The 19,641-nt window shown below is 32.4% G+C and overlaps 1 long non-coding RNA gene across 3 annotated transcripts; it reads left to right on the top strand.

Annotated features, from left to right (window-relative positions):
* The first annotated feature begins 1,344 nt into the window (after window positions 1-1,344).
* On the top strand, window positions 1,345-14,706 carry LOC127917816 (uncharacterized). 3 transcript variants are annotated; one of them, XR_008097752.1, is made up of 3 exons: window positions 1,345-1,492; window positions 13,093-13,335; window positions 14,555-14,706. It is a non-coding gene; the product is annotated as an uncharacterized LOC127917816 (long non-coding RNA). The 3 variants fall into 3 exon arrangements; XR_008097753.1 differs by lacking the exon at window positions 1,345-1,492 and adding an exon at window positions 8,978-9,111; XR_008097754.1 differs by lacking the exon at window positions 1,345-1,492 and adding an exon at window positions 10,997-11,095.
* Window positions 14,707-19,641: the final 4,935 nt, after the last annotated feature.

Below are 19,641 nucleotides of genomic sequence, written 5' to 3'. Positions count from 1 at the left end.
CTACATCACTATGTGGAGGAATATCTACACATGATGTATCATCTGCATGAATTATCTACACATCACTATGTATGGAGAATTATCTACAATCATCACTATGTATGGTCGAATTATCCACACATCACTATGTATGGTGAGATTATCTACACATTATGTATGGAGAAGGTATCTACATCACTATGGAGGGTATCTACACATGATGTATGGAGAATTATCTACACATATATGTATGGAGAATTATCCACACATCACTATGTATGGAGAATTATCTACACATGATGTATGGAGAATTATCTACACATCACTATGTATGGAGGTATCCACACATCACTCTGTATGGAGAATTATCTACACATCACTATGTATGAAATTATCTCAACATTATGTATGGAGAATTATCTACACATCACTATGTATGAGGTATCTACACATTATGTATGGAGAATTATCTACACATCACTATGTATGGAGAATTATCTACACATCACTATGTATGGCAGATTATCCACACATCACTATGTATGGTGAATTATCTACACATTATGTATGGAGAATTATCTACACATCACTATGTGGAGGAATTATCTACACATCACTATGTATGGAGAATTATCTCAACATTATGTATGGAGAATTATCTACACATCACTATGTATGGGGAATTATCTACACATCACTCTGTATGGAGAATTATCTACACATCACTATGTATGGAGAAATATCTACACATCATTATGTATTGAGAATTATCCACACATCATATATGGATAACTATCTACACAGTATATATGTAGAACTATCTACACATTATATATGGAGAATTATCTACATATTATGTATGGAGAATTATCTACACATTATGTATGGAGAATTATCTACACATCACTATGTATGGAGAATTATCCACACATCACTATGTATGGAGAATTATCTCAACATTATGTATGGAGAATTATCTACACATCACTATGTATGGAGAATTATCTACACATTATGTATGGAGAATTATCTACACATCACTATGTATGGAGAATTATCTACACATCACTATGTATGGTGAATTATCTACACATTATGTATGGAGAATTATCTACACATCACTATGTATGGAGAATTATCTACACATCACTATGTATGGAGAATTATCTCAACATTATGTATGTAGAATTATCTACACATCACTATGTATGGGGAATTATCTACACATCACTCTGTATGGAGAATTATCTACACATCACTATGTATGGAGAATTATCTACACATTATGTATGGAGAATTATCTACACATCATTATGTATTGAGAATTATCTCAACATCATTATGTATTGAGAATTATCCACACATCATTACATTTACATTTAAGTCAGTTAGCAGACGCTCTTATCCAGAGCGACTTACAATTCTAAATTCCATGCATGACTTATTCAATTGGAATTCATCAGATACTGTATGTAATATAAATCCATCAATGTTTTTCTTCTTCTTTTATTAGGTATGCATAGACCCCCAAAACTCAAATGGATTGATTGCCTTTCAATCTCAACACAGCTGGTGTTTCATCTCTCTTGCCATCTGACATAGAGCACAGGGTCCACAGAACATGTACACTGCCCAGTCATCAATTAAGCTGCCCGGGATGTTGTATCTCTCTCTCATTGATGTGCGCATCATCATCATAGTTGTTGGCAGCAGGGGAGACAGAAGCATTCACCATACCTCTCAGCCATCTGACAGGTATCACATCATATATGGAGAACTATCTACACATTATATATGTAGAACTATCTACACATTATATATGGAGAATTATCTACATATTATGTATGGAGAATTATCTACACATTATGTATGGAGAATTATCTACACATCACTATGTATGGAGAATTATCCACACATCACTATGTATGGTGAATTATCTACACATTATGTATGGAGAATTATCTACACATCACTATGTATGGAGAATTATCTACACATCACTATGTATGGAGAATTATCTCAACATTATGTATGGAGAATTATCTACACATCACTATGTATGGAGAATTATCTACACATCACTCTGTATGGAGAATTATCTACACATCACTATGTATGGAGTATGTAGAATTATCCACACATCACTATGTATGGAGAATTATCTACACATCATATATGGAGAACTATCTACACAGTATATATGAGAATTATCTACACATTATATATGGAGAATTATCTACTATGTATGGAGAATTATCTACACATTATGTATGGAGAATTATCTACACATCACTATGTATGGAGAATTATCCACACATCATATGTATGGAGAATTATCTCAACATTATGTATGGAGAATTATCTACACATCACTATGTATGGAGAATTATCTCAACATTATGTATGGAGAATTATCCACACATCACCATGTATGGAGAATTATCTACACATCACTATGTATGGAGAATTATCCACACATCACTATGTATGGTGAATTATCTACACGTATGTATGGAGAATTATCTACATCACTATGTATGGAGAATTATCTCATGGAGAATTATCTACACATCACTATGTATGAAATTATTTGATGTATGGAGAATTATCTACACATCACTGTATGGAGGTATCTCAACATTATGGAGAATTATCTACACATCACTATGTATGGAGAATTATCTACACATCACTATGTATGGAGAATTATCAACACATCACTATGTATGGAGAATTATCTACATCACTATGTATGGAGAATTATCTACACATTATTTATGGAGAATTATCCACACATCACTATGTATGGAGAATTATCCACACATCACTCTGTATGGAGAATTATCTACACATCACTATGTATGGAGAATTATCTCAAAATTATGTATGGAGAATTATCTACACATCACTATGTATGGAGAATTATCTCAACATTATGTATGGAAATTATCTACACATCACTATGTATGGTGAATTATCTACACATCACTATGAATGGAGAATTATCTACACATTATTTATGGAGAATTATCTACATATTATGTATGGAGAATTATCTACACATTATGTATGGAGAATTATCTACACATCATATGTATGGAAGGGAATATCAACACATCACTATGTATGGTGAATTATCTACACATCACTATGTATGGAGAACTATCTACACATTATAGATGGAGAATTATCTACACATCACTATGTATGGAGAATTATCTACATATTATGTATGGAGAATTATCTACACATTATGTATGGAGAATTATCTACACATCACTATGTATGTATGGAGAATTATCCACACATCACTATGTATGGGAATTATCTACACATCACTATGTATGGAGAATTATCTACACATCACTATGTATGGAGAATTATCTACACATTATGTATGGAGAATTATCTACTATGTATGGAGAATTATCTACACATCACTATGTATGGAGAATTATCCACACATCACTATGTATGGTGAATTATCTACACATTATGTATGGAGAATTATCTACACATCACTCACTGTATGGAGAATTATCTACACATGATGTATGGAGAATTATCTACACATCACTCAAAATGTATGGAGAATTATCTACACATCACTATGTATGGAGAATTATCTCACACATGATGTATGGAGAATTATCTACACATCACTATGTATGTGGGAATTATCCACACATCACTCTGTATGGAGAATTATCTACACATCACTATGTATGGAGAATTATCTCAACATTATGTATGGAGAATTATCTACACATCACTATGTATGGAGAATTATCTCATATATGGAGAACACATTATGTATGGAGAATTATCTACACATCACTATGTATGGAGAATTATCTACACATCACTCTGTATGGATAATTATCCACACATCACTATGTATGGTGAATTATCTACACATTATGTATGGAGAATTATCTACACATCACTATGTATGGAGGAGAACTATCTACACATTATAGATGTAGAACTATCACTATATATGGAGAATTATCTCAAAATTATGTATGGAGAATTATCTACACATCACTATGTATGGGGAATTATCCACATCACTATGTATGGAGAATTATCTACACATCACTATGTATGGAGAAATATCTACACATCACTATGTATGTATTGAGAATTATCCACACATCATATATGGATAACTATCTACACATCACTATGTATATATCTACACATGTAGAACTATCTACACATTATATATGGAGAATTATCTCACTATGTATGGAGAATTATCTATGATGTATGGAGAATTATCTACACATCACTATGTATGGAGAATTATCTACACATCACTCTGTATGGAGAATTATCTACACATCACTATGTATGGAGAATTATCTCAACATTATGTATGGAGAATTATCTACACATCACTATGTATGGAGAATTATCTACACATTATGTATGGAGAATTATCTACACATCACTATGTATGGAGAATTATCTACACATCACTATGTATGGAGAATTATCTACACATCACTATGTATGGAGAATTATCTACACATTATGGCTACACACATCACTATGTATGGAGAATTATCACTCACTATGTATGGAGAATTATCTCAACATTATGTATGGAGAATTATCTACACATCACTATGTATGGGGAATTATCTACACATCACTCTGTATGGAGAATTATCTACACATCACTATGTATGGAGAATTATCTACACATTATGTATGGAGAATTATCTACACATCATTATGTATTGAGAATTATCTCAACATCATTATGTATTGAGAATTATCCACACATCATTACATTTACATTTAAGTCAGTTAGCAGACGCTCTTATCCCAGAGCGACTTACAATTCTAAATTCCATGCATGACTTATTCAATTGGAATTCATCAGATACTGTATGTAATATAAATCCATCAATGTTTTCTTCTTCTTTTATTAGGTATGCATAGACCCCCAAAACTCAAATGGATTGATTGCCTTTCAATCTCAACACAGCTGGTGTTTCATCTCTTTGCATCTGACATAGAGCACAGGGTCCACAGAACATGTACACTGCCCAGTCATCAATTGCTGCCCGGGATGTTGTATCTCTCTCATTGATGTGCGCATCATCATCATAGTTGTTGGCAGGGGGAGACAGAAGCATTCACCATACCTCTCAGCCATCTGACAGGTATCACATCATATATGGAGAACTATCTACACATTATATATGTAGAACTATCTACACATTATATATGGAGAATTATCTACATATTATGTATGGAGAATTATCACACATTATGTATGGAGAATTATCTACACATCACTATGTATGGAGAATTATCCACACATCACTATGTATGGTGAATTATCTACACATTATGTATGGAGAATTATCTACACATCACTATGTATGGAGAATTATCTACACATCACTATGTATGGAGAATTATCTCAACATTATGTATGGAGAAATATCTACACATCACTATGTATGGGGAATTATCTACACATCACTCTGTATGGAGAATTATCTACACATCACTATGTATGGAGAATTATCTACACATTATGTATGGAGAATTATCTACACATCATTATGTATTGAGAATTATCCACATCATCATATATGGAGAACTATCTACACAGTATATATGTAGAACTATCTACACATTATATATGGAGAATTATCTACATATTATGTATGGAGAATTATCTACACATTATGTATGGAGAATTATCTACACATCACTATGTATGGAGAATTATCCACACATCACTATGTATGGAGAATTATCTCAACATTATGTATGGAGAATTATCTACACATCACTATGTATGGAGAATTATCTACACATTATGTATGGAGAATTATCTACACATCACTATGTATGGAGAATTATCTACACATCACTATGTATGGCGAATTATCCACACATCACTATGTATGGTGAATTATCTACACATTATGTATGGAGAATTATCTACACTTCACTATGTATGGAGAATTATCTCAACATTATGTATGGAGAATTATCTACACATCACTATGTATGGAGAATTATCTACACATGATGTATGGAGAATTATCTACACATCACTGTATGGAGAATTATCTCAACATTATGTATGTAGAATTATCCACACATCACTATGTATGGAGAATTATCTACACATCACTATGTATGGAGAATTATCTACACATCACTATGTATGGAGAATTATCTACACATCACTATGTATGGAGAATTATCTACACATTATGTATGGAGAATTATCCACACATCACTATGTATGGAGAATTATCTACACATCACTCTGTATGGAGAATTATCTACACATCACTATGTATGGAGAATTATCTCAACATTATGTATGGAGAATTATCCACACATCACTATGTATGGAGAATTATCTACACATCACTATGTATGGAGAATTATCCACACATCACTATGTATGGTGAATTATCTACACATCACTATGAATGGAGAATTATCTACACATTATTTATGGAGAATTATCTACATATTATGTATGGAGAATTATCTACACATTATGTATGGAGAATTATCTACACATCACTATGTGGAGAATTATCAACACATCACTATGTATGGTGAATTATCTACACATCACTATGTATGGAGAATTATCTACACATTATTTATGGAGAATTATCCACACATCACTATGTATGGAGAATTATCCACACATCACTCTGTATGGAGAATTATCTACACATCACTGTGTATGGAGAATTATCTCAAAATTATGTATGGAGAATTATCTACACATCACTATGTATGGAGAATTATCTCAACATTATGTATGGAGAATTATCTACACATCACTATGTATGGGGAATTATCTACATCACTCTGTATGGATAATTATCTACACATCACTATGTATGGAGAATTATCTACACATTATGTATGGAGAATTATCTACACATTATGTATGGAGAATTATCTACACATCACTATGTATGGAGAATTATCAACACATCACTATGTATGGTGAATTATCTACACATCACTATGTATGGAGAATTATCTACACATTATTTATGGAGAATTATCCACACATCACTATGTATGGAGAATTATCCACATCACTCTGTATGGAGAATTATCTACACATCACTGTGTATGGAGAATTATCTCAAAATTATGTATGGAGAATTATCTACACATCACTATGTATGGAGAATTATCTCAACATTATGTATGGAGAATTATCTACACATCACTATGTATGGGGAATTATCTACACATCACTCTGTATGGATAATTATCTACACATCACTATGTATGGAGAATTATCTACACATTATGTATGGAGAATTATCTACACATCATTATGTATTGAGAATTATCCACACATCATATATATGGAGAACTATCTACACATTATAGATGTAGAACTATCTACACATTATATATGGAGAATTATCTACACATCACTATGTATGGGGAATTATCTACACATCACTCTGTATGGATAATTATCTACACATCACTATGTATGGAGAATTATCTACACATTATGTATGGAGAATTATCTACACATCATTATGTATTGAGAATTATCCACATCATATATGGAGAACTATCTACACATTATAGATGTAGAACTATCTACACATTATATATGGAGAATTATCTACATATTATGTATGGAGAATTATCTACACATTATGTATGGAGAATTATCTACACATCACTATGTATGGAGAATTATCCACACATCACTATGTATGGTGAATTATCTACACATCACTATGTATGGAGAATTATCTACACATTATGTATGGAGAATTATCTACACATCACTATGTATGGAGAATTATCTACACATCACTATGTATGGCGAATTATCCACACATCACTATGTATGGTGAATTATCTACACATTATGTATGGAGAATTATCTACACATCACTATGTATGGAGAATTATCTACACATGATGTATGGAGAATTATCTACACATCACTATGTATGGAGAATTATCCACACATCACTATGTATGGAGAATTATCTACACATGATGTATGGAGAATTATCTACACATCACTATGTATGTATCCATTACATCACTCTGTATGGAGAATTATCTACACATCACTATGTATGGAGAATTATCTCACATTATGTATGGAGAATTATCTATCACTATGTATGGAGAATTATCTACACATTATGTATGGAGAATTATCTACATCACTATGTATGGAGAATTATCTACACATCACTATGTATGGCGAATTATCCACACATCACTATGTATGGTGAATTATCTACACATTATGTATGGAGAATTATCTACATCACTATGTATGGAGAATTATCTACACATCACTATGTATGGAGAATTATCTCAAAAATTATGTATGGAGAATTATCTACACATCACTATGTATGGTATGGAGAATTATCTACACATCACTATGTATGGAGAAAATATCTACACATCATTATGTATTGAGAATTATCCACATCATATATGGATAACTATCTACACAGTATATATGGAACTATCTACACATATATATGGAGAATTATCTACATATTATGTATGGAGAATTATCTACATTATGTATGGAGAATTATCTACACATCACTATGTATGGAGAATTATCCACACATCACTATGTATGGAGAATTATCTCAACATTATGTATGGAGAATTATCTCCACATCACTATGTATGGAGAATTATCTACACAATGTATGGAGAATTATCTACACATCACTATGTATGGAGAATTATCTACACATCACTATGTATGGTGAATTATCTACACATTATGAGAATTATCTACACATCACTATGTATGGGGAATTATCTACACATCACTCTGTATGGAGAATTATCTACACATCACTATGTATGGAGAATTATCTACACATTATGTATGGAGAATTATCTACACATCATTATGTATTGAGAATTATCTCAACATCATTATGTATTGAGAATTATCCACACATCATTACATTTACATTTAAGTCAGTTAGCAGACACTCTTATCCAGAGCGACTTACAATTCTAAATTCCATGCATGACTTATTCAATTGGAATTCATCAGATACTGTATGTAATATAAATCCATCAATGTTTTTCTTCTTCTTTTATTAGGTATGCATAGACCCCAAAACTCAAATGGATTGATTGCCTTTCAATCTCAACACAGCTGGTGTTTCATCTCTCTTGCATCTGACATAGAGCACAGGGTCCACAGAACATGTACACTGCCCAGTCATCAATTAAGCTGCCCGGGATGTTGTATCTCTCATTGATGTGCGCATCATCATCATAGTTGTTGGCAGCAGGGGAGACAGAAGCATTCACCATACCTCTCAGCCATCTGACAGGTATCACATCATATATGGAGAACTATCTACACATTATATATGTAGAACTATCTACACATTATATATGGAGAATTATCTACATATTATGTATGGAGAATTATCTACACATTATGTATGGAGAATTATCTACACATCACTATGTATGGAGAATTATCCACACATCACTATGTATGGTGAATTATCTACACATTATGTATGGAGAATTATCTACACATCACTATGTATGGAGAATTATCTACACATCACTATGTATGGAGAATTATCTCAACATTATGTATGGAGAAATATCTACACATCACTATGTATGGGGAATTATCTACACATCACTCTGTATGGAGAATTATCTACACATCACTATGTATGGAGAATTATCTACACATTATGTATGGAGAATTATCTACACATCATTATGTATTGAGAATTATCCACATCATATATGGAGAACTATCTACACAGTATATATGTAGAACTATCTACACATTATATATGGAGAATTATCTACATATTATGTATGGAGAATTATCTACACATTATGTATGGAGAATTACCCATACATCACTATGTATGGAGAATTATCCACACATCACTATGTATGGAGAATTATCTCAACATTATGTATGGAGAATTATCTACACATCACTATGTATAGAGAATTATCTACACATTATGTATGGAGAATTATCTACACATCACTATGTATGGAGAATTATCTACACATCACTATGTATGGCGAATTATCCACACATCACTATGTATGGTGAATTATCTACACATTATGTATGGAGAATTATCTACACTTCACTATGTATGGAGAATTATCTCAACATTATGTATGGAGAATTATCTACACATCACTATGTATGGGGAATTATCTACACATCACTCTGTATGGAGAATTATCTACACATCACTATGTATGGAGAATTATCTACACATTATGTATGGAGAATTATCTACACATCATTATGTATTGAGAATTATCCACACATCATATATGGAGAACTATCTACACAGTATATATGTAGAACTATCTACACATTATATATGGAGAATTATCTACATATTATGTATGGAGAATTATCTACACATTATGTATGGAGAATTATCTACACATCACTATGTATGGAGAATTATCCACACATCACTATGTATGGAGAATTATCTCAACATTATGTATGGAGAATTATCTACACATCACTATGTATGGAGAATTATCTACACATTATGTATGTAGAATTATCTACACATCACTATGTATGGAGAATTATCTACACATCACTATGTATGGCGAATTATCCACACATCACTATGTATGGTGAATTATCTACACATTATGTATGGAGAATTATCTACACATCACTATGTATGGAGAATTATCTACACATCACTATGTATGGAGAATTATCTCAACATTATGTATGGAGAATTATCTACACATCACTATGTATGGGGAATTATCTACACATCACTCTGTATGGAGAATTATCTACACATCACTATGTATGGAGAATTATCTACACATTATGTATGGAGAATTATCTACACATCATTATGTATTGAGAATTATCTCAACATCATTATGTATTGAGAATTATCCACACATCATTACATTTACATTTAAGTCATTTAGCAGACGCTCTTATCCAGAACTTACAATTCTAAATTCCATGCATGACTTATTCAATTGGAATTCATCAGATACTGTATGTAATATAAATCCATCAATGTTTTTCTTCTTCTTTTATTAGGTATGCACAGACCCCCAAAACTCAAATGGATTGATTGCCTTTCAATCTCAACACAGCTGGTGTTTCATCTCTCTGCCATCTGACATAGAGCACAGGGCCCACAGAACATGTACACTGCCCAGTCATCAATTAAGCTGCCCGGGATGTTGTATCTCTCTCTCATTGATGTGCGCATCATCATCATAGTTGTTGGCAGCAGGGGGAGACAGAAGCATTCACCATACCTCTCAGCCATCTGACAGGTATCACATCATATATGGAGAACTATCTACACATTATATATGTAGAACTATCTACACATTATATATGGAGAATTATCTACATATTATGTATGGAGAATTATCTACACATTATGTATGGAGAATTATCTACACATCACTATGTATGGAGAATTATCCACACATCACTATGTATGGTGAATTATCTACACATTATGTATGGAGAATTATCTACACATCACTATGTATGGAGAATTATCTACACATCACTATGTATGGAGAATTATCTCAACATTATGTATGGAGAAATATCTACACATCACTATGTATGGGGAATTATCTACACATCACTCTGTATGGAGAATTATCTACACATCACTATGTATGGAGAATTATCTACACATTATGTATGGAGAATTATCTACACATCATTATGTATTGAGAATTATCCACACATCATATATGGAGAACTATCTACACAGTATATATGTAGAACTATCTACACATTATATATGGAGAATTATCTACATATTATGTATGGAGAATTATCTACACATTATGTATGGAGAATTATCTACACATCACTATGTATGGAGAATTATCCACACATCACTATGTATGGAGAATTATCTCAACATTATGTATGGAGAATTATCTACACATCACTATGTATGGAGAATTATCTACACATTATGTATGGAGAATTATCTACACATCACTATGTATGGAGAATTATCTACACATCACTATGTATGGCGAATTATCCACACATCACTATGTATGGTGAATTATCTACACATTATGTATGGAGAATTATCTACACTTCACTATGTATGGAGAATTATCTCAACATTATGTATGGAGAATTATCTACACATCACTATGTATGGGGAATTATCTACACATCACTCTGTATGGAGAATTATCTACACATCACTATGTATGGAGAATTATCTACACATTATGTATGGAGAATTATCTACACATCATTATGTATTGAGAATTATACACACATCATATATGGAGAACTATCTACACAGTATATATGTAGAACTATCTACACATTATATATGGAGAATTATCTACATATTATGTATGGAGAATTATCTACACATTATGTATGGAGAATTATCTACACATCACTATGTATGGAGAATTATCCACACATCACTATGTATGGAGAATTATCTCAACATTATGTATGGAGAATTATCTACACATCACTATGTATGGAGAATTATCTACACATTATGTATGTAGAATTATCTACACATCACTATGTATGGAGAATTATCTACACATCACTATGTATGGCGAATTATCCACACATCACTATGTATGGTGAATTATCTACACATTATGTATGGAGAATTATCTACACATCACTATGTATGGGAGAATTATCTACACATCACTATGTATGGAGAATTATCTCAACATTATGTATGGAGAATTATCTACACATCACTATGTATGGGGAATTATCTACACATCACTCTGTATGGAGAATTATCTACACATCACTATGTATGGAGAATTATCTACACATTATGTATGGAGAATTATCTACACATCATTATGTATTGAGAATTATCTCAACATCATTATGTATTGAGAATTATCCACACATCATTACATTTACATTTAAGTCATTTAGCAGACGCTCTTATCCAGAGCGACTTACAATTCTAAATTCCATGCATGACTTATTCAATTGGAATTCATCAGATACTGTATGTAATATAAATCCATCAATGTTTTCTTCTTCTTTTTTATTAGGTATGCACAGACCCCCAAAACTCAAATGGATTGATTGCCTTTCAATCTCAACACAGCTGGTGTTTCATCTCTCTTGCCATCTGACATAGAGCACAGGGCCCACAGAACATGTACACTGCCCAGTCATCAATTAAGCTGCCCGGGATGTTGTATCTCTCTCTCATTGATGTGCGCATCATCATCATAGTTGTTGGCAGCAGGGGGAGACAGAAGCATTCACCATACCTCTCAGCCATCTGACAGGTATCATCATATATGGAGAACTATCTACATATTATGTATGGAGAATTATCTACACATTATGTATGGAGAATTATCTACACATCACTATGTATGGAGAATTATCCACACATCACTATGTATGGTGAATTATCTACACATTATGTATGGAGAATTATCTACACATCACTATGTATGGAGAATTATCTACACATGATGTATGGAGAATTATCTCAACATTATGTATGGAGAATTATCTACACATCACTATGTATGGGGAATTATCTACACATCACTCTGTATGGAGAATTATCTACACATCACTATGTATGGAGAATTATCTACACATTATGTATGGAGAATTATCTACACATCATTATGTATTGAGAATTATCCACACATCATATATGGAGAACTAGCTACACAGTATATATGTAGAACTATCTACACATTATATATGGAGAATTATCTACATATTATGTATGGAGAATTATCTACACATTATGTATGGAGAATTATCTACACATCACTATGTATGGCGAATTATCCACACATCACTATGTATGGTGAATTATCTACACATTATGTATGGAGTATTATCTACACATCACTATGTATGGAGAATTATCTACACATCACTATGTATGGAGAATTATCTCAACATTATGTATGTAGAATTATCTACACATCACTATGTATGGGGAATTATCTACACATCACTCTGTATGGAGAATTATCTACACATCACTATGTATGGAGAATTATCTACACATTATGTATGGAGAATTATCTACACATCATTATGTATTGAGAATTATCTCAACATCATTATGTATTGAGAATTATCCACACATCATTACATTTACATTTAAGTCATTTAGCAGACGCTCTTATCCAGAGCGACTTACAATTCTAAATTCCATGCATGACTTATTCAATTGGAATTCATCAGATACTGTATGTAATATAAATCCATCAATGTTTTTCTTCTTCTTTTATTAGGTATGCATAGACCCCAAAACTCAAATGGATTGATTGCCTTTCAATCTCAACACAGCTGGTGTTTCATCTCTCTTGCCATCTGACATAGAGCACAGGGCCCACAGAACATGTACACTGCCCAGTCATCAATTAAGCTGCCCGGGATGTTGTATCTCTCTCTCATTGATGTGCGCATCATCATCATAGTTGTTGGCAGCAGGGGAGACAGAAGCATTCACCATACCTCTCAGCCATCTGACAGGTATCACATCATATATGGAGAACTATCTACACATTATATATGTAGAACTATCTACACATTATATATGGAGAATTATCTACATATTATGTATGGAGAATTATCTACACATTATGTATGGAGAATTATCTACACATCACTATGTATGGAGAATTATCCACACATCACTATGTATGGTGAATTATCTACACATCACTATGTATGGAGAATTATCTACACATTATGTATGGAGAATTATCTACACATCACTATGTATGGAGAATTATCTACACATCACTATGTATGGCGAATTATCCACATCACTATGTATGGTGAATTATCTACACATTATGTATGGAGAATTATCTACACATCACTATGTATGGAGAATTATCTACACATGATGTATGGAGAATTATCTACACATTATGTATGGATAATTATCTACACATCACTATGTATGTAGAATTATCTACACATCACTATGTATGGCGAATTATCCACACATCACTATGTATGGTGAATTATCTACACATTATGTATGGAGAATTATCTACACATCACTATGTATGGAGAATTATCTACACATCACTATGTATGGAGAATTATCTCAACATTATGTATGGAGAATTATCTACACATCACTATGTATGGGGACTTATCTACACATCACTCTGTATGGAGAATTATCTACACATCACTATGTATGGAGAATTATCTACACATTATGTATGGAGAATTATCTACACATCATTATGTATTGAGAATTATCCACACATCATATATGGAGAACTATCTACACAGTATATATGTAGAACTATCTACACATTATATATGGAGAATTACCTACATATTATGTATGGAGAATTATCTACACATTATGTATGGAGAATTATCTACACATCACTATGTATGGAGAATTATCCACACATCACTATGTATGGAGAATTATCTCAACATTATGTATGGAGAATTATCTACACATCACTATGTATGGAGAATTATCTACACATTATGTATGTAGAATTATCTACACATCACTATGTATGGAGAATTATCTACACATCACTATTTATGGCGAATTATCCACACATCACTATGTATGGTGAATTATCTACACATGATGTATGGAGAATTATCTACACATCACTATGTATGGAGAATTATCTACACATCACTATGTATGGCGAATTATCCACACATCACTATGTATGGTGAATTATCTACACATTATGTATGGAGAATTATCTACACATCACTATGTATGGAGAATTATCTACACATCACTATGTATGGAGAATTATCTCAACATTATGTATGGAGAATTATCTACACATCACTATGTATGGGGACTTATCTACACATCACTCTGTATGGAGAATTATCTACACATCACTATGTATGGAGAATTATCTACACATTATGTATGGAGAATTATCTACACATCATTATGTATTGAGAATTATCCACACATCATATATGGAGAACTATCTACACAGTATATATGTAGAACTATCTACACATTATATATGGAGAATTATCTACATATTATGTATGGAGAATTATCTACACATTATGTATGGAGAATTATCTACACATCACTATGTATGGAGAATTATCCACACATCACTATGTATGGGGAATTATCTCAACATTATGTATGGAGAATTATCTACACATCACTATGTATGGAGAATTATCTACACATTATGTATGTAGAATTATCTACACATCACTATGTATGGAGAATTATCTACACATCACTATGTATGGCGAATTATCCACACATCACTATGTATGGTGAATTATCTACACATTATGTATGGAGAATTATCTACACATCACTATGTATGGAGAATTATCTACACATCACTATGTATGGAGAATTATCTCAACATTATGTATGGAGAATTATCTACACATCACTATGTATGGGGAATTATCTACACATCACTCTGTATGGAGAATTATCTACACATCACTATGTATGGAGAATTATCTACATATTATGTATGGAGAATTATCTACACATTATGTATGGAGAATTATCTACACATCACTATGTATGGAGAATTATCCACACATCACTATGTATGGTGAATTATCTACACATCACTATGTATGGAGAATTATCTACACATTATGTATGGAGAATTATCTACACATCACTATGTATGGAGAATTATCTACACATCACTATGTATGGCGAATTATCCACACATCACTATGTATGGTGAATTATCTACACATTATGTATGGAGAATTATCTACACATCACTATGTATGGAGAATTATCTACACATGATGTATGGAGAATTATCTACACATCACTATGTATGGAGAATTATCCACACATCACTCTGTATGGAGAATTATCTACACATCACTATGTATGGAGAATTATCTACACATTATGTATGGAGAATTATCTACACATCATTATGTATTGAGAATTATCCACACATCATATATCGAGAACTATCTACACAGTATATATGTAGAACTATCTACACATTATATATGGAGAATTATCTACATATTATGTATGGAGAATTATCTACACATTATGTATGGAAAATTATCTACACATCACTATGTATGGAGAATTATCCACACATCACTATGTATGGAGAATTATCTCAACATTATGTATGGAGAATTATCTACACATCACTATGTATGGAGAATTATCTACACATTATGTATGTAGAATTATCTACACATCACTATGTATGGAGAATTATCTACACATCACTATGTATGGCGAATTATCCACACATCACTATGTATGGTGAATTATCTACACATTATGTATGGAGAATTATCTACACATCACTATGTATGGAGAATTATCTACACATCACTATGTATGGAGAATTATCTCAACATTATGTATGGAGAATTATCTACACATCACTATGTATGGGGAATTATCTACACATCACTCTGTATGGAGAATTATCTACACATCACTATGTATGGAGAATTATCTACACATTATGTATGGAGAATTATCTACACATCATTATGTATTGAGAATTATCTCAACATCATTATGTATTGAGAATTATCCACACATCATTACATTTACATTTAAGTCATTTAGCAGACGCTCTTATCCAGAGCGACTTACAATTCTAAATTCCATGCATGACTTATTCAATTGGAATTCATCAGATACTGTATGTAATATAAATCCATCAATGTTTTTCTTCTTCTTTTTATTAGGTATGCACAGACCCCAAAACTCAAATGGATTGATTGCCTTTCAATCTCAACACAGCTGGTGTTTCATCTCTCTTGCCATCTGACATAGAGCACAGGGCCCACAGAACATGTACACTGCCCAGTCATCAATTGCTGCCCGGGATGTTGTATCTCTCTCTCATTGATGTGCGCATCATCATCATAGTTGTTGGCAGCAGGGGAGACAGAAGCATTCAGCATACCTCTCAGCCATCTGACAGGTATCACATCATATATGGAGAACTATCTACACATTATATATGTAGAACTATCTACACATTATATATGGAGAATTATCTACATATTATGTATGGAGAATTATATACACATTATGTATGGAGAATTATCTACACATCACTATGTATGGGAGAATTATCCCACACATCACTATGTATGGTGAATTATCTACACATCACTATGTATGGAGAATTATCTACACATTATGTATGGAGAATTATCTACACATCACTATGTATGGAGAATTATCTACACATCACTATGTATGGCGAATTATCCACATCACTATGTATGGTGAATTATCTACACATTATGTATGGAGAATTATCTACACATCACTATGTATGGAGAATTATCTACACATGATGTATGGAGAATTATTTACACATCACTATGTATGGAGAATTATCCACACATCACTCTGTATGGAGAATTATCTACACATCACTATGTATGGAGAATTATCTCAACATTATGTATGGAGAATTATCTACACATCACTATGTATGGAGAATTATCTACACATTATGTATGGAGAATTATCTACACATCACTATGTATGGAGAATTATCTACACATCACTATGTATGGCGAGTTATCCACACATCACTATGTATGGTGAATTATCTACACATTATGTATGGAGAATTATCTACACATCACTATGTATGGAGAATTATCTACACATCACTATGTATGGAGAATTATCTCAACATTATGTATGGAGAATTATCTACACATCACTATGTATGGAGAATTATCTCAACATTATGTATGGAGAATGATCTACACATCACTATGTATGGGGAATTATCTACACATCACTCTGTATGGAGAATTATCTACACATCACTATGTATGGAGAATTATCTACACATTATGTATGGAGAATTATCTACACATCACTATGTATGGAGAATTATCTACACATCACTATGTATGGAGAATTATCTCAACATTATGTATGGAGAATTATCTACACATCACTATGTATGGAGAATTATCTCAACATTATGTATGGTGAATTATCTACACATCACTATGTATGGAGAATTATCTACACATTATTTATGGAGAATTATCTACACATCACTATTTATGGAGAATTATCTACACATCACTATGTATGGAGAATTATCCACACATCACTATGTATGGTGAATTATCTACACATTATGTATGGAGAATATCTACACATCACTATGTATGGAGAATTATCCACATCACTCTGTATGGAGAATTATCTACACATCACTATGTATGGAGAATTATCTACACATTATGTATGGAGAATTATCTACACATCACTATGTATGGAGAATTATCTACACATCACTATGTATGGCGAGTTATCCACATCACTATGTATGGTGAATTATCTACACATTATGTATGGAGAATTATCTACATCACTATGTATGGAGAATTATCTACAGATCACTATGTATGGAGAATTATCTCAACATTATGTATGGAGAATTATCTACACATCACTATGTATGAGGAATTATCTACACATCACTCTGTATGGAGAATTATCTACACATCACTATGTATGGAGAATTATCTACACATTATGTATGGAGAATTATCTACACATCATTATGTATTGAGAATTATCCACACAT

This window comes from Oncorhynchus keta, unplaced genomic scaffold (assembly GCF_023373465.1).
Source record: "Oncorhynchus keta strain PuntledgeMale-10-30-2019 unplaced genomic scaffold, Oket_V2 Un_contig_1219_pilon_pilon, whole genome shotgun sequence".
Taxonomy (NCBI): domain Eukaryota; kingdom Metazoa; phylum Chordata; class Actinopteri; order Salmoniformes; family Salmonidae; genus Oncorhynchus; species Oncorhynchus keta.
This window is presented reverse-complemented; position numbering and strand designations above follow the sequence as displayed.